Source organism: Oryctolagus cuniculus, chromosome 7, assembly GCF_964237555.1.
Source record: "Oryctolagus cuniculus chromosome 7, mOryCun1.1, whole genome shotgun sequence".
Lineage (NCBI taxonomy): Eukaryota > Metazoa > Chordata > Mammalia > Lagomorpha > Leporidae > Oryctolagus > Oryctolagus cuniculus.
The window spans coordinates 74319663-74336955 of NC_091438.1; positions in this window are offsets into that span (position 1 = coordinate 74319663).

Genomic DNA, 17293 nt, shown 5'->3' on the forward strand with positions numbered 1-17293 from the left:
TATGATTAGTCACAGACAAAGTCCAGTGTAATATAATTCAATAAGAGAATGAGAAGTGACAATAAAAGAGCTCTGTGCAAATTGTCATGATTAAATACTATTTTAATGGTTCAAATATTGGCAGGATTAGTTTTATTTAAAGGCATAGTTTTTTGGCAGTAAAGCATGCTATCAAGCAAAAGTCAGAAGGACTTTTCAAGTTCTATTTTCTCCATCACAGTTTGTTGACTCTGCCACTATATCATGAAGCTAGTCATAGACAGTAAGTCACTATGCCTATATCTCAATAAAACTTTGTGAACCCTGAAATTTGAATTTCTTGTACTTTTAATGTATTAATTAAACCACAAATAGTCTTCCTTGTTATCAGTCATTAATGTTCTTAGTTTTTTACCCCCATTCAGAGATTTGAAATTCATTATAATCATTCTTAGCTCATGGGTTATAAACAATTGGCTATATTTGGCTCCTGGGTAGTATGCTTATCTGTTGCTCTAAACAATATTGTAGGGACAAATTTTTGTCCTCTTTTATGAACAATTAATCTACAGGTTTTGAAATATAGCTAAAGGTCCACTAATAATTTGTACTTTCTATTCTATGTTATCACAGTCCTGGGAAGCAGATGTCTAGCCAAGATCTCACCCTTCCTTACCCTGGCCTCCACATTTCCATTTTTAACTATGCAACTGGTTCTCATTAAAGAGACATGAATGGAATGATACATATCACCTTAAGGCAAAGGCACTTATGCATAGATGAGAGGACTAAGAATTTAAGGAATGGCACAGTCACAGAATGAACAGAGCCTGAAGCCTGGAATCAGTACATGGGGGACAGGTGCCAACAGATAGACACCTACAGTGAAATGTTATGTAAGGGAGGAATAAACTTGTTTTGTTTTTGACATTGAAATAGTGGAGTTTACTGTTGTAGCAACTAGCATTAAGCTGACTGATACAACAGTAAAAATTAGACTCAATACCTGCAGTGTACAAATATTTCCTTAGATATGAAAGGTGACTTTCTTTTCTAACTTTTGTTTCACAGTTGTGGGAGGTGGTGGTAGTGCATGTGCTGTGGTAGAATGCCAAAACATTCATCCTACAGTGATCTTTTGTCTACTTTCTCCGTTTCATGTCACATCAATATCTTCTGTGGTCTCAGTTATTTATATAAATTACAGATGATGGGAGTATCAATCAGCATCTTTTCCCCAGAAATTTTTCAAACCCTGCAGAATGAACTTTACAAAGGAATTTCTGATCATGTCATTGGCTACACTTCTTAGGGCATCTAAATATTTTTTTGTCTTTTTATACTAGATCCTAATCTTTCTAATTTGGCTTACTTGATTTTACAGGTATGGTTTCTGTTCTCTCCAAGCTCTTTTCCTAAGTTTCTGCACATTGGATTCATCTTTCTCCTTTGAGTCACTGGATCCTTGCAGATGCTATTTGCTTGATCAGAATGGTCTCCTAGTCTTTCTGTGGTTGACTTCTTTTCCTTCAGGTCTTATTTCCATCATGACCTCTTCAGAGAGCTTGTCTGCATTTCTATTAGTCATATCGTATTGGTTTATTTTATCACCTGATACTTTTCCTTTGCAATATTTATTAAACTTTAAATATTACAGTTAACTTGCAAATGTTTAACTATTAAATGTTAAATGTTTAACAAGTTTCATGAAGATATGAAAATGCCTTTTCAATGTTATTTAAGTCTATATCCCAGGAATACTGTCTATAGAGTAGCTGATCAATTTTTTGTTGATTAGTATTAAATCATCAGAGAAATGATAAATGAAATCATGGTGAGATATCACCTCACATGTGTTAGAACGATTATCATCAAAAAGATGAAAGATAACAAGTATTGATGAAGATGTGGAGAAAAGGGTACCTTTTTATACCATTCATGGGAAAACAAATTAGTTCAGTCAGATGGAAAACAGTGTGGAGATTCTTCCAAATTAAAAATGGAATTACTATGTGATTCTGCAATCTCTCTTCTCTAAGCATACAAAAATGAAGTCTGTTATCGGAATGAGACATCTGCACTCATGTGTTCATTGCAATACTATAAAATCTAATATATGGAATTATAAGGGTCCATCAATGGATGAACGGCTAAAAAATATATCTGCAATGGAATATTTAGAAATATTTAGAAAAGGACTCTCATCTTTTGCAAAAACATGGGTGAAACTAAAAGACCTTATATTAATTAGAATAGTCAAACATGGGGAGACAAATATTGATCTCAATAAATCAAACCCATTGAAACAAAGAGTTAAATGACAGTTTCCAAAACTAGGAAGTACAAAGACTGGGAAGATGTTGGTCAAATGATATAATATTTCTTATTCAACAGGTGTAATAAATTCAAGAGATCCATTTTACATCATTGTAATTACTGCTATTAACAATACATTATATATCTGAAAATTGCTAAAAGAGTAGATTTTAAGTATTTGCACCACAAAAAATTATAAGTAAGGTAATTCATATAATAGATAGCTTGATCTAGCCATTCTATGCTTTCCACATGTATCACAACATTGTGTTGTACATCATAAATATGTACATTTATACTTGTTAATTAAAAGTAAAGATAATTATTTGTTGATTGATTGAATGAATGAATTCCACAGTGCAAATTTTGTGTTACAAAATTCTTTCACTTGCAGAATAATTTGTCTTTTGGATAAAGCTGTGGTAATTACTTTCTTCCTTTACTTCATAACAACCAAATTAATCATGTAAGCAGAATCTTATTTCCTTATGTTTTACAACAGTGGAAGCTGATGTGTGAAGAAATTGAGTGTTTTTCCTAAGGTCACTAGCTACCTAATGGCAGAGATCAAAGCAAAATTCTTGTCAACTGATCATTGTACCCTTTAATTGTTTCAAATTTTATGCATAAATGGTATTGCTTTGCATAGGAATTAGGGACAGATTCTAAAATGTTTGGACAAATTACAGTAATTAATGTTACCTTTCCTTAAACACTGCCACAGATTGGGACACTTGAGTACTCCAAGGAAAGTATAATCATAATCAAGTGATCAGTCCTACTGCTTAAAACTCCTCAGGTGACAAAAACTACAGAGAATTTCCCTTTACAAGGACAACTGACAAGAGAAGAAAACCAGTAGGAAGGGCTCTTAATATAGAATCTCTTGTACCAAATAGAAGAGGGAAGAAGGAATAGGTTGTGGGGGAAGTTTGAAGAGAACATGTTGGGTAGGAAAGTTTGCATCTACGCTTTCTCTCAACTCGGATGCTTAGGAATAAGTAGTTTTTTCATCTTGGGCAGATCGTTTTCATCAGGTCTTAGGGTGAAGATCAGTTTTAAAATGCAATTTCAAGGATAGACTATTCTCCACCAAGGGAGAATAATTTTATGAACTCCAAGTTTTTGTAGATCTAAGGGTTAGTGAGAGCTGTGCTCAGGGTCTCTTGCTCTTTGATGCCTAATTAACATCCATTATTCTATCATTTTGATTCAGTTACTAAATAATAATATAATAAATTCTTTAATATTTCCTTTTATTTTTTAATTTTTTCTACTAAAAAGATGGAATTTGATTACTATGTGTCATACACATTCCATGATGTGACTGTGAGGAATTCAAAGTGTGAAATAGATCAGAATGATGTCACAAAAACAGATATGGGCATTTGTCCATTCACCAAAAATTAACTTAAGGACAATACAAAATGGAGCTAAGATATACATACACCAAGTTATATACATTATGTAGAAATCTCATTATCTTTATTTTCTGCATCAAGAGACTTACAACTTCTCCTATGAAAACATCAGCACCTAAAAGCAAAAAAACATTTTTTATGAGTATCTCTAAAAACAGGATTAAAGAATACCTGAAGGATATTACTTCTACCTTTACTTTTCTGTCTTCCAATAAAAATTAATACACATAGCAATATACATTTGCATTTTTATCAACAAATTTTAACAACAAATGAGCAATTTATATTTCTAGATATAACTATTGTAAATATATATATGTGTTTGTGTGTATATATGGATGTATATTTCTTGCCTATCATGTTTTCATAAATTTGTTGTTGAAAATTATGAAGTATTACAAAAAACTGTCAAAAATAGCAAACAGTGAAATAAATGGAGATAAAATGCAAAAGAAGATGAAGCTACATTTTATTTCTGGAAACCAAGAATCATTAATGAAGGATCATGCTGGGCCAGAAACAGTGAAGAAGATCATTAATGAAAGTTATTGCATTTTTCACAGAAAATCAAGGGTTGAGTGTAAAAAGAAATCAGAAAGAAAAAAAGAAACAACTAGCATTAATTCAGCACCATCAATCTCAGCTATTTTGCAGAAATACTAAGGCATCATACCACAATTATTTTATTATTTACTTCTCACATCAAACCATATATATGTATGTATATACATATGCATATATGCGTGTGTATATATATATATATATATAATTTGTAAATCAATCTCAGAAGGCTTACCTAACTTGGCAACCACTAGAATGTCCTGTGTTTAGTAAAGTTATGGTAGACACACCAGTGTGTGTGCTTACAAAGTCCTCATTTACCCAAATAACAAACATAGTGAGCATGAAATGTTAGGGCCCTCGTCAGCCATCAGGGAATAGAGAAATGAGAATCATTTAGTCCCTGTCTCAGAAGACGCATTAACTAATCATGCAACTAGGAAAACTTGTGAAAAGTTCAGTTTTGCATTTCTCTTTCTTGGCCTTAGTTACAAACTTTGTCATTGAGTAGGAAACCACTGGAAAATGTTTATTTGCTCACGCAACCTTAATATTCCTAAATACACTGTTCTATTTTGCACACATGTTCCATGAAATTCATTTATAACTGTTTTGGTAGATATCTTCCATTTCTTATTTACAACTTCTTTAATGAAATCTCATTTTGGGAGCCAATCAGTCTCTGCTCTGTGAAGTAGTTCTAGTGGTTACTCCATTTCAATGCTTCTTGATAATTTAGTGATACAATTGACATTCTTATAATTTTCATTACTTCATCTTTGAATGGTATTTTTTTAACAGGAAATCATTTGTGGGCATTCTTTTACAGACTCTGGATACTTTTTAAATTTATTTAAGAAACACTTAAGTAATTGCATTCTCTCAAGATTGTGATGGAATCTGTAAAGAAATATGATTGGCTCACAATTATGTCTTTTCTCTTAAATAATATTGGAAATTCTTTAGCAAAACTGGTGTCATCCACATTGGATAAAAGCCATGTTCACAGAGTGAAAGGAAATGGAATGATTCTGATGTTACAAATTCAAGATACCACTTTTTATTGAGCTCTGTTCTCACAGAGTCTTGCCTCATAGAGATGTTTTTAAAATAGAAAAGCATATGTGTGAAAGATACTAATTACATATGATAGTTAGATACTAGCATTAGAAGTAAGTTAGCTTCAATCAATGTTGTTTTGTATAAATAGCAAACAACAAATGCTGAAAATCAAAGCTGCATTACTTGGGTTAAATCAATTTCTACTTAAACTTAGAACACAGGTTAAAATTTTAGCAGTAAAGGTCTCAAAATAATTAGTGACAGAAATAGTGTTATAAATTTGCTAAGCTCAAGAAGCAATTCTTTTTTTTTTCTTTTTTCTTTTTTACAGGCAGAGTAGACAGTGAGAGAGAGAGAGACAGAGAGAAAGGTCTTCCTCTTGCCGTTGGTTCACCCTCCAATGGCCGCTGCGGCTGGCACATCGCGCTGATCTGAAGCCTGCAGCCAGGTGCTTTTCCTGGTCTCCCATGGGGTGCAGGTCCCAAGCACTTGGGCCATCCTCCACTGCACTCCCGGGCCATAGCAGAGAGTTGGCCTGGAAGAGGGGCAACTGGGACAGAATCTGGCGCCCCGACCGGGACTAGAACCCGGTGTGCCGGCGCTGCAAGGTGGAGGATTAGCCTAGTGAGCCACGGCGCCGGCCTCAAGAAGCAATTCTTTAATTAAAATCTTTGATATATAAATTTGACATTCCTGGATTATGTTAAATCACGACAAACCCTGTTCGCACATATAACATGGCCCCCATGCTTTCATTTGTTTGTATACTTTACTTTTAGTTTCATGAGCAGAAGAGGAGGTTTGACTTGATACCTATCTTTAAGAAAATATTTGATGTTATGAACAGAGTAAAAGACATGATATAGTAGTGACTTCTTAAAACAAAAACTAGCAGCTTAAATCTATCTTTGAAAAATATGTAGTCACGAGTACCACAAATACAGAATGAGAGCAGCAGGGAAGTTAGTGCAATTATACTTTCTTTTAAATTCTGATTCACTGCTATTTAAAACACCTTGAAGCAAGTCTTTTGTTTTAAAGATTGATCTTTAAACTAAGGTAGCAAACATTTTGCCATGTAATGGCAGATGTTCTATGCTGTCCTGGACCATGTTAATTACAATTGTGATATAGTTTCGTTCCCCATCACAGCGATTTGTTCCCAATGACCCTTTTGTCCTTCCTAGGCACATTTTTTGCTGTCGTTGTTGCAGTTTCCCTTTGCATTGTATTGCTTTGACAACTGTAATTTGAATCAGATCTGAAAGAGGTCCAGAACAAAATATAGTTTGATATTAAAAAAAGAAGTAAGTTAGCTTAAATCTTTGTCTTTGAGTTATAGTACACGATCTCTAAACATTTCCAAATATTTTTTAAACACAGATTCCTTTTATTTTTCCTTTTTCATTTTAGAAAAAAAGTCATTTATTTACTAATTAGAAATGTGAATTTTTGACATATGAATGTAAAGTTATTGAATTTTAAAATAATGTCCCATAACAATATAATTAAAATAATACACTAGAAGATATTACAAGATGATAGCAATGTTTTGCTCAAATCTGTTAGATCTTCAACCTCTTGAGAAATAAATAAAACAACAAACTTCAATGTCATTAATAAACAATTTACTTTAGTATTATTTGTACTTATTTGAGAGGCAGAGAGAGACAAAAAGAACTTCCATCTTCTGGTTTCCTCCTCAATTGCCCATATAGCCAAAACTGTACCAGGCCAAATCCAGGAATTCGACTCAGATCTCCCAAATGCATGGAAAGAACACAACCACTTGAGCAGTCATTGCTGTCTCTCAGGATCTGCGTTCGTGGGAAGTCAGAATCAGGACTGTATATGGGTATTTCTCCCAGGTGATTCAAAAGGGAATGCAGGCATCTTAACTACTAAATTGAATGCCTGACCTCACAATTAAATGTAAAGGAAAGCCAGAATATAGGATTGCTTCTTACTTGGTAACCTTTGTCCCACCAAAGTTTTTAAAGATATGACATTTTCCATCTCACTATTGACTTGTAATCTTATTTTTTTCCCACTCAAGAAAGTTAAGTTTTGTAAGCTTATTGTGCAAAGTCCTCAATATATTTACATTTCTGACTTATGTTGTGTATAAACAAAAACACATAAAGATATACATATATCCTATATACAATTCAGCGGTGGCTTTGTTTAAAAGAAGTGGCAAAAAACCCTAAAGATAATTAGCCTAAATCTATTACCTTCTTGCTCTTCTATCTACAAAGTTGTCTCCACCCACAGCTTTCTTTGTTGCTTTCCTCTTCTCAGTGTAAGGTCAATTCTTCTTTATTTCCTGTGTGAGTCACACTCTCCTACCAACTCATCAATTTTTTCTTCGTCTCCTTCCCATTACCCAAACTCCATTTTTCTCTGCAGCTATTTCCATTTCAGGATATAGTAGCCGTTAATCTGACCCATAAAAGAAAATTCTACTGTTAGATTTTTCTCAGTGATTTTTCTTTTCCTTTATCACTAAAAATTCTTGAAGGGGAGTGACCCTTTGCTATGCCTCCTCATTCACTCCTGTGAAAGCTGTTGTGCTAAGTTCCAGATGACCTTTACCTTTTCCAAGCAATGTGACACCTTATTCGTTTAGCATTTGGGTCCCTTTGACATGTTTTAACTGATACTTTCTTTCTGAAATTCTTTTTTCTCTACATGTCTATGATAGTACTTTCTCCGAGTTTACAATTTCTTCTTAATGTTTTTAAAGTTTAGATAGTACCATTTATTCTATAAAATGTCGGCACTTTCTAGGGATATACTCCCAGTCTGCTACTAATCTCCATATATGATTGCTGTGAGAACAAACTCACACTCAGGGATTCAATCATAATTTATGTATCAAAAATCCTAATTGTATATTTCTGTGACTGACCACTCCAGTGATAGAAAAGCTACATTACACAATTTACTCACTCCTAGGCATCTCTATATAGCTTTTTCATATGAATTTTACAACCACAATGACCAAAACTCCATTCCAAGTTGTTTATTATCCATTTTAAATCATTGCTAATGTATCTCATCTTACCTTATTGATAGCTCAATGACTGAGAAAGTTATCTTTCATCTCCAAGGCTCAATTTTCTTCCATGTTGATGAAAGCAATCATAATTTCAACAGGTTTTTATAAGAATCTCAAGCATGTATCACATAATACAATTATAATTATATAATTATATAAATTATAATTATATAAATTATATAAATGCTAACTATAGAGAGGGTACACCCAAAGAAGCAGAATTGTTAATATTGTCCTCATTTTTTAGTTGAAGAGCTGTAGACACAATATGGTAAAGTAAATTGCTCAGAGTTGCCTAGCTAATTTGTGTTCAAGCATGATTTGAGTGAAGTCTGGGTCATGAGCTTAAGTTCTTCGTTGCTGCACAAGCCTGTCAGGTCATGACAATAACCTATAGAAAGCACCTGACACCATCCTTAACACTTATTAGATGTATCACAATCAGAAGGATGAGGCAGCAAACTTTAAATGCTCTGGAAATCTGAATTTTAAAAAGCTCCCTGGTGCATCTAATATTCAACCTGGTTTAAGGACTGACATAGCAGGCTCTCAAAAATGTTTGTCCCTTTTATCCAAATGAAAATAATTGAATCCATTTGACCCTGTGAACACTTGCTGAAATTCTATAACCATTAAGCCTAAAGTACCTTTCAGGAGGACTCTACTAGAAATTCTTTTCTAAGACTACAATAGAAAAGCAGTAATAAAAACATGTGCATACAAAAAAATCCTCATTATTAATATAACCAGAGGCATTTAGTACATGCATTATGTTATAATTTGTATTATATCATTTGATCTTTTGGAGCAAGAACCCTAAAAATATTATATATATTATAATGTATATATAATATATATTTGTGTATATATATATATATATATATATATGTGTGTATCACAGAAAAACCATGTTCTTAAAATTGTTTTGCTTTTGGGTAAGATGTACTATTTGGTTTAAAAATGCTCTTTGTTTTTAGAAAAAACTTTCTCCCTCTATTGATGCATATACTTTCTCTCCTAGCCATCCATACTTCCACCAATTGTTTCTCATATGTTTAGAGTAAGACAATTTCTCCTTCAGAATATAGCTGCAAAACCAAAATAGGCTGAAAAGATACAAAGAAAAGAAAGACCAATAAATTCTATTCTCCTTATCAAGACTTCTATCTGAGTGTGTGCACACATATGTGCATGTGTATTTGTATAATATCTTATACTCTCCTCCAGTACACAATTTATAATTGGGATATAATTTGATTTTTTTGTTTGCAAATACCTGATTATAATGCTTTTTTAATGCAAGCAGCCAATTCAAGGGAATGAATTGGGGTGGCTCATTGAAATAAAGGAAGATGTGTATAGATTTAACATCCAGATGCAATATGAACAGGAGAATCTGAGATCCTATAGCTTGTTAGATGTCCACAAGAGTGAATTACCCCAAGCTTTCTTTCCAACTTGAAATTATTTGATATCATTTCAATCTCATTGGCATAATATAGCTCCCATGCCCAGCAATTAGGTTTAGCACCCAGGTGGTTCTACAAGAACAGCACACAGGATATTGAGGTGAATTTTTCAAAGGAAACTGGAGATGATAATATGAAGAAACAAAGACAATGCAAGAGGGAAATCTCCAAATTATAAGTCTGTGCTCTCCTTTGTAATAATTAAAGTATCACAATTAACTCTACGCTAAGTAAAGAGTTCAACAAATTGTATGATAAAAAACTTTTCCTCAACACTCTTCCAGGTTCTGAGCCAGACTGGATGCATCAGCCTGAACAATCAGGCACACGGAGACTTAATCATGTGGTAACCTGTCTCCTGGAAGGCATGCAAAAGAATACTCATGCTTATGTCAACCATAAGAAGGTCAGGGAAATGACCCAAGGCCCTGGTGAAAATCCGGCCCTCTTTTAATCTTGCCTTATGAAGCAGTCCAAAATTATACAAATCTAGATGTAACCACCCAGCGGGAACTCTTTATCTTCATGTCCATTCATTAGCCAATCAGCACCTGATATCAGACGCAAACTCCAACAATTGGAAAAAAAAGGCACGAAACACCCCAAAAGGAGCTCCTAAATACGGCCTTTAAGGCATACAACAACTGAGAGAATGAGGCAAAATAAGAAAAAGACCAGGACAGAAAAATTAAATAAAACATGCTGGCCTCAGCCTTCCAAAATCAAAATTCGTCTGGCCCCAACACTCCGACACTCAAAAGCAGGAATCTGCCTGGTCCCTGTTTCACTGCAATCAGACCAATACTGGGCAAGAGCATGCCCTAACTCAAGGTCCCCAACAAAAGCATGCCCCTCATGTGGCCAACTGGGTCATTGGAAATGGAACTGTCCCCTGGGACACCTTTGTGCCCCTGGTGACTTTCCCTACCCTGACTTCTCACCAGTACAACTGTTCCAATGACTGGGCCCAGGTTCTTCAACCCCAGTTGGAATTCCCAATTTGTCCAAAGAACTCCAGGTCATTGGTGTGAGGATTCTGATGGGTTAATAGGTATTCAGGAGATCGCAGTGGAACTTGGGGTGTAAAATATTTGCTTCTTTCCCCAACTCATTATTTTTAGCAAGTTCAAACAGGCCACCCTTCTTCCTTTGGAATTTCCAAATTTACTATGAGAACAGCAAGGGAGCTCTTAAGCTTACAGCTTATTGTGAAAACAAGTTATCCCACCCTTATCAGGCCAGAGAATTGTACATCAGGCCTTTTGATGGGTTTTTATTCCTTCCAGGTAACTGAATGCCAATTTGATTGTCAATTTTTTTTTCCTTTTGAGATTTTACTTAAAAACCTGAATGCTACAAGGCCTTTTGACTTCTTTCCTCTCTTGGAAGCCCCCTTTCATGCTACTCTGGCTGGACGTCCTCTGCACCTCTCCCAACAAACAGCTCTGCTCTTCAAGCCTGACTTCAAATCCCCATGCCCACCGCTGGCCTCTGGGTGGGCTCAACTCCAAAGTCTTCTCTAACTAGTGGCTCCTGAGCTCTGCACCTAAAGGGCCATCAAGTCCATTGTAAAGTCTTGGGAGGAATTTCAGGAATTCCATACCCATGAAGCCCTCTACCCAGCAATGTTATACACACACACACACACACACACATGCACACACACACAAGGTCCCCCTCCTAATATTAGATCCCCTGCCTAATATTACCTGAAAGATATCTCTTCCAAACTATGTAGAATAGTACTCAAGACTATGGGCCCCTCAAACCTACAGGCTTACCAGGTTAATTACTATCTCTAGGCATATCTCCTTTTCCATAATTGCCCCTTATTCTGTCACCTATAAGATTCTTCTCCTTAAAAATATCTCTTTCTCTGTCTCTCTCTAACCAGAGGGGTGAACATCTACTCTGATAGATGCCCTCCCCCATGAAACCTAATATAATGGTAAATAATAACCTCATACATAAAATTTTGGTTCAGCTGTACCTGGACATTAGGTTTAAGCATAGAACTGTGTTATTAGTAAGAAAGGTTAAGATAGAAAGAGAGAAAAAAGATAGAAAGAGAATTATGAATGAAGAAAGGACAAGGCTTGTAAGAATTTATCCTGGGGCCATCGCTGTGGCATATTGGGTGAAGTGGCTTCCTGCAGTGCTGGCATCCTGTATGGGCGTTGATTCGTGTCCCACTGTTCCACTTCCCATCCAGCTCTCTGCTATGGCCTGGGAAAGCAGTACAAGATGGTCCAAGTCCTTGGGCCCCTGCACCCATATGGGAGACTGGGTGGAAGCTTCTGGTTCCTGGCTTCAGATTGGCACAGCTCCAGCCCTTGCAGTCAACTGGGGAGTGAACCAGAGGATGGAAGACTTCCCTCTCTGCCTCTCCGTCTCTCTCTGTGTAACTCTGACTTTCAAATAAATAATTAAATAAATCTTTAAAAAAGATTGTTTCATTAAAAGATCATTTCTTAAATATAAATTTGTGTGTATATACTTGTTTAATCATTCACCACCTACAGATAGGCAGAAATCTGATGATGGAGAAACATGAAGGTCAGCATTCCTCTAAGGGTAACAGAAAGATACTAATTAGGACAAGAGTTAAGAGTGTCAAATATTTAATCTGGACTACCATGATAAAGATATTCTCCTGGACTCAGGGGCAAACTCTAGTCTGCCATTCAAATCCAGCCCAAGTTGTGTTTTTATACATCCCATGAGCTAAAAATGATTTTTTATATATTGAGAGGGTTCAGGAGATGAAGAAACCCATCTGGTGAGAAAAATCTTATTTCTTTTTTAAGATTTTTTTAAAATTTTATTTATTTGAGAGTTAGTGTTATAGACAGTGAGAGGGAGAGACAGAAAGGTCTTCCATCCTCTGGTTCACTCCCCAAATGTCTGCAATGGCTGGAGCTGAGCTGATCTGAAGCCAGGAGCCAGGAGCTTCTTCCAGGTCTCCTAGGCCCAAGGACTTGGGCCATCTTCTACTGCCTGCCCAGGTCATAGCAGAGAGCTGGATTAGAAGAGGAACAGCTGGGACTAGAACTGGCGCCCATATGGGATGCCGGCGCTGCAGGCAGAGGATTAACTTACTGTGCCAGAGTGCCAACCCCCAGAAAATCATGTTTCAAATCATACATCTAAGGGATTAATATCCAAAATATATAAAGAACTAAACTCAACTGCAAGAAAATGATTTAATTTAAAAATTGGCAAAGGGCATGAAAAAGAATACATATGAATGACCAACAGGTTCATGAAAAAATACTAGTTATTAGTATTCATTAAGAAAACACAAATTAAATCCATAATGAAGTGTTATCTCAAACCTGCTATAATGTCTTTCATCATGAAAATTAAAGGTAATTATCGGTGAGGATGCAAAGGAAAGGAGAGATACGACATCGATAGGAATGCAGAGAAAACAGCCATTGTGGAAAACAGTAAAAGGGTTCCTTGCAATTAGTCAGTATTGTAGTGTAGTGGATTAAGACACCATTTATCATGCCAATATCAACTCTTGGTTGCTCTTCTTTCAATCCAGTTTCTTGCCAAGGTGCCTGGAAACACAGAGGAAGATGACTCGTGTACTTGGGTATGTACATATGCACATGTGGGAAACCAGGTGGCGTTCTTAGCTTCTGGCTTTGATCTATCCCAGACCTGATTGTTGCAACCATTTAGAGGTTAAACCAGCGGATAGAAGCACCCCCTTCTCTCTGTATCTCTCTCTCTCTCTCTCTCTGTTTTTCAAATGAATTAAGTAAATGTTTTAAAAATCTACAGATAGAATTATCATATTGTTACCATAGATCTCCTGCTCAGAGGTATTTGCCTTTGCACAGAATTCAGATGGGAGCCAGAGCAGCAGTAAGCATGCTGAGTTTAATGAAAAGAAATAATGAGAAGAGTACACCTGAAAGACCAGTCATGTATCTTGATAAAGGACTGAGAGCCCAGTATGTATTCAGACTGCAGTCTATAAGGGAATTGTCTCCAGTTCTTCTCATTATTTCTCCTGCCTGCTACCCTCTTCTAATGGACAAAGCGTTTGCTGGGTGTGAAATAGGTAAAAATTGCCCCCAAGGTTTTATTACACACAGTGTTATCAGGCTGGGTAGCCTTCCTGGCACCAGGCAGAGGAGATTCCCCTAGGGTGTCTTTCTTGGGGAACTCTATGAAGTTTTTATTACCCAGTGCAATCAGATAGAGTAGCCATTCTGACCTGGGAAGAGATTCTCCTGCGGAGCCCTCCTTTAGGGAGACGGTTGGGTCCATCTTCAAAATCATGGGGCATGGGCTGGACTTTGTAGTCCAAAATAATGGGCTGCTACCAAGACATGCCTCCCAGGCTGCCAGAAGCTGCTACATTCCCTTCAGCACAAGCCTGGTTTTTCTTAGCCCGCCCCCCCCCCCCATCCCAACCACACACATAGGCTAATTTCTAATTACCTACCTAACAATGTGATCCAGCAATTTCATCTCATGGAATACATACAGAGGAATGAAAGTGATATTTGCACTTCCATGTTTGTTACAGCATTACTCACAAAAGCCAAGATACAGAATCAACTTAAATGTCTGTAATAGATTACTGGATAAAGAAAATATGCTAATATACAGAATAGAATACTATTCAGCCTTCAAAAAGAAAACCTCATTAAGTCAACATGGATGGGGGAAACAGTTTTTTTCTTTCTTACTATTTATTAACCCTTTACTTAGTGTAGGATTAATCTTATAAGTATAAAGTAAACTAAAATTATATCATTCTCAAAATTAACAGAGGGATTAGGATAAGAAGGAGGTTGAAGGGTGGGAGCACGGTTGGGCAGGAAGGGTAGGGTGGGAAGTATCACTATGTTCCTAAATCTGTATACACCAAATGCATGAAATTTTTATACTTTAAACAAACTGTTAATAATAAAAAATAATAATAGTAAAATCCTTTAGCACTTAAAAGTGAGAATAAAAGAAAAAATGGATGAATCTAGAGAACATTACACTAAGTGAAATAAGACAGGCACAGAAATAAAATACTATATAATCTCACATGTTAAATGTAATAAAAAATTGAGTCCATAGAAGTAGAAAGTATAGGAGTAAACTACAGTGGAAATTCTATGGAAGGAAGAGGAAATCTGAGAATCTGTATGCAAGGTGCAGACACACAGCAAGAATATGGACACAACACACAACTCCAGCAGCCAGGGCCAGAAAAAGTGCCATCTTTGGAGACTGATGTAAGATCACACTGCAGTAACCCATACAACTGGTGATAGAGCTGGAGAGAGCGTCTAGTGTGAGTCTGGCCTGGAGCCCTAAATGGAGAGAGTATCTGCTGACCCAGTTAAAAAAAAGGGACATTTTTCTGTCACCTCTCATCTCACCAACAGCAGCACCAGCAATCTGTTGAGAGAGGGTGTGCCATTTTTGCATGCACATAGCAGCTAGCTGAGACAAGATGTCATCTTCTCAGCTGTATTGCCGGCAGCAGCATCAGTGCAAGTGGTGGGGAGAAAGCAATATTCAGCTAGTGGCTCTTGTGAACACATATAATCCAGAGATTCTAGCATAGGGAAAAATCCATGTTCCCCACTGACTTTGAGTCTAGTGGGGAGGATTGACAAGGGGCTAGGCACCCATGTAGGTCTGTGAGGTGTCCCCAGCTTCCCAACATACCACAGATTCTCGGGTTTAAACTACCTCAGGCAGCTGACTCAGGGAACATTTACCTCTCTGTGGACCAGACAGGTTAGTGGGGCAAAGCAGAACCTCTGTACCCCTTGAATATGGGAGTTTTGTGTTTTGACACTGTGGGAACTCTGTGACTGCATGAGAGGGTGCAAAGTGTAGCTGGGTCTCAGGGCAAACTCCAGTGAAGCCAGATTCACCTTAATTCCTAAACCAGAACAAGAGACAACACACACACACACAGAGAGAGAGAGAGAGAGAGAGAGAGAGAGAGAACTATAGATCAATATCGCAGATGAACCTAGATGCAAAAATGCTTAACAAAATACTAGCTAATGGAGTCCAACAACACATCAGAAAGAACATTCACCCAGAGCTAGTGGGTTTTATCCCTGGTATAGAGGGATGGTTCAATATTTGCAAAGCAATCAATGTGATACATCACATTAAAGAACTGAAGAAAGAAAAACAGATGAGAATGATCCAACATGGGAAGTGAGATACACAGCAGACCCATAGAATGGCAGATGTCCTAAACAGCACTCTGGCCTCAGAATCAGCCCTTAAGGCATGCGGATCCGGCTGAAAAGCCCATGAGAGTATTTCAGGCATGGAAAGCCAGACACTCTGGCCAAAACAAAACAAAACAAAGCAAAACAAAAAAAACAAACAAACAAACAAAAAAAACTGAATGAAAGATCTCCACGAGTGAGATCCCAGTGGAAAGAATGGGTCATCAAATAAGGAGGTACCTTTCTCTGAAGGGAGGAGAGAACTTCCACTTTGACCATGGCCTTGTCTAAATAAGCTCGGAGTCAGTGAACTCAAAAGGCATCTATAGCCTTGGCAGCTCATGACAAGAGCCTAGGGTGATTACTGATGCCATAAACAAGAGTGTCAATTTGTTAAGTCAACAACAGGAGTCACTGTGCACTTACTCCTCATGTAGGATCTCTGTCCTTAATGTGCTGTACATTGAGATTTAATACTATAACTAGTACTCAAACAGTATTTTTCACTTTATGTTTCTGTGTGGGAGCAAACTGTTGAAATCTTTACTTAATGTATGCTAAACTGATCTTCTGTATATAAAGAGAATCGAAAATGAATCTTGATGTGAATGGAAGGGGAGAGGGAGTGGGAAAGGGGAGGGTTGTGGGTGGGAGGGACGTTATGGGGGGGAAGCCATTGTAATCCATAAGCTGTACTTTGGAAATTTATATTCATTAAATAAAAGTTAAAAATAAAAAAATAAAAAAAAACAGATGAGTAACAATAGATACAGAGAAAACATTTGATAAAATACAACACCCTTTCATGATAAAAATTTTAAGCAATTTTGGTATAGAGGTAACAAACTTAAACACAATCAAGGTGATTTATGAAAACCCACAGCCAGAATCTTATTGAATACAGAAAAGTTGGAAACATTCCCACTAAGATCCAAACCAGACAAGGATGCCCACCATCATCATTGCTCTTCATATATTCCTGGAAGTTTTAGCAAGAGACATTAGGCAAGAAAAAAAAGTGATACAAATTGGAAAAGAGGAAGTCAAACTATCCCTTTGTATCCAGAACCTATAAAGTATCCAGAACCTATAAAGAGCTCAAGAAACTTAAGCCCAGTAAAATAACAATCCAGGTAAGAAATGTGCAAAGGAATTCAACAGGCATTTTTCAGGAGAGGAAATTCAAACGGCCAACAGACATTTGAAAAAATG